Here is a 2,319-nt window from a genome sequence, read left to right on the forward strand (position 1 = left end):
AGACGATGGATGGAGACTCTCAAGGACTTTGATTTCACACTGCAGTACCACCCTGGGAAGGCCAATGTAGTGGCTGATGCGTTGAGTAGAAGAAGTGTATCGGTGTCTTCAACAATTATGGCTAGGCAACAAGAGTTATGGGAAGATTTTAGAGACCTACACTTGAACGTAGAGTTTGCACCGGGAATTTTGAAATTCGGAATGTTTAATATTTCGAGTGGACTACTTGAAGACATTGCAAATTCTCAAGATGACATCTTAATACAAGAAAAGAGGAACCTAATAGTGCAAGGGAAGACGACTGAGTTCAAGATTCGATCAGATAATATTTTGCGATGTAATGGTAGGATTTGTGTACCAGGGATTACAGATACGAGGAAAACAATTTTAGAAGAGGCTCATAAGAGCAAGTTGAGTATTCATCCTGGAGCAACAAAGATGTATCAAGATTTGAGGCAGAATTATTGGTGGCCAGGAATGAAGAAACATGTAGCGGAATATGTATCAACTTGTCTAACTTGTCAGAAAAAGGTAGATCAGCTAACGGAGATCTACATTGCCGAAATTGTGAGGTTACACGGGGTACCATCGAGCATTGTATCAGACCGTGATCCGAAGTTCACATCGCATTTTTGGGGAGCATTGCACGAAGCGTTGGGAACGAAGCTACGATTGAGTTCAGCTTACCATCCACAAACGGACGGACAGACTGAAAGGACAAATCAGTCCTTGGAAGATCTGTTGAGAGCATGTGTTTTAGATGATAGAGGAAGTTGGGATGATGTACTTCCGTTGATTGAGTTCACTTACAACAATAGTTTCCACGCAAGTATTGGAATGGCACCATATGAGGCTTTATATGGGCGCAAGTGTCAAACGCCCTTGTGTTGGTATAAGGACGGTGAAAATATGATCGTCGGACCAGAGATGGTGCAACAGACTACGACTAAGGTAAAGAAGATCAAGGAGAAAATGAAGACTTCACAAGATCGTCAGAAGAGTTACGCGGACAAGCGTCGCAGACTTTTAGAATTCGAACAGGGTGACCATGTATTTATGAGAGTCACACCTACTACTGGAGTTGGTAGAGCATTGATATCGAAGAAGTTGACTCCGAAATTATTGGACCATATCAGATTTCGGCACGAATTAGGCCGGTTGCTTATCGGATTGCATTGCCTCCGATACTGTCCAATATTCATGACGTGTTTCATATGTCACAGTTGAGGAAATATCTTGCAGATCCGTCTCATGTGATCGAATCAAACACAATCCAACTGAAGGATAACTTGTCATTTGAAGTACCACCTGTGAGAATTGATGACAGGAAGATTAAGCGGTTGAGGACCAAGGATGTTTCATTGGTCAAGGTAATTTGGAACCCAATTACTGGAGATGCGACTTGGGAACTGGAGAGCAAGATGAGAGAACAACACCCAGAGTTATTTATTGACGCATAGTTTCGAGGACGAAACTAATTTTAGGGGGGGAGTAATGTAAGACCCATAATTTTAAAGTATACTTTATGTATTTTTGTGTATTTTGGATTTTGGCGCGGAGGCTTTTTAGCCAAAGTTAATAATATTTTGGAGTTTATATGATCAAAAAGATACTTTGATGCCGATTAAAATTACTCGTCGATAAATAAATTAAATTAAGTGCGGTGAATCCTTTACGGAGAATTTAATGCGTTGCGGGTGAAATGGTAATTTAACAAATATTTAGATATTTTGAGATATTTGTTAAGTTATATTTAATATATATATATATATGTATATATATATATATATATATATGTTTGTTTGGAGGGAAAAAGAAAGAAAATTAGAAGGAAGGAAAAGGAAAAGAAAAGAGTATAAAAAGGAAAAAGGAAGAAAGGAAAGAGAAAGGAAAGAAAGAGAAAGAAAAGAAAAAACCAAATTTCCATCTTCTTCCTCTGTCACTTCACGTGCAAATTCCTCCCTCTTCCATTGTCGTTTTTCTTTGCTTCCTTTCTTCAAGATTAGAAACCCAAGGTTTGGTGAGTGTGAGAGAGAAGATTTCTCAGCTTCATACTTCCTCGTTGATTCGAAAACGAAGAAAAACAGTGTTAGGGATTTCGAAACCGTTAAACACAAACCTCCTCGTTTCATCTAGATCTAAGCTTAATTTCGCGAAGGGATAGAAGGGAAAGTTGTTCACCACCACACTACGGTGCTAGTGGACTAACTTTGGAAGCAACGTTGCGAGGGGAGATTTTACCGGTTTTACTCACGATATCGGAAACGCACGTTAAAGCTAACGTTAAGGTAAGGGCTCCTTCCAAACTTTTAGTTTGCA

At 39.3% G+C, this 2,319-nt stretch overlaps 1 pseudogene; it reads left to right on the forward strand.

Moving 5' to 3' along the window:
* LOC140918751 (uncharacterized) overlaps positions 1–2,319 on the forward strand; it is a 30,275-nt pseudogene that overhangs the window by 16,953 nt on the left and 11,003 nt on the right.

The sequence above is a fragment of the Cicer arietinum genome, chromosome 7 (genome assembly GCF_000331145.2).
Source record: "Cicer arietinum cultivar CDC Frontier isolate Library 1 chromosome 7, Cicar.CDCFrontier_v2.0, whole genome shotgun sequence".
Classification (NCBI taxonomy): Eukaryota; Viridiplantae; Streptophyta; class Magnoliopsida; order Fabales; family Fabaceae; genus Cicer; species Cicer arietinum.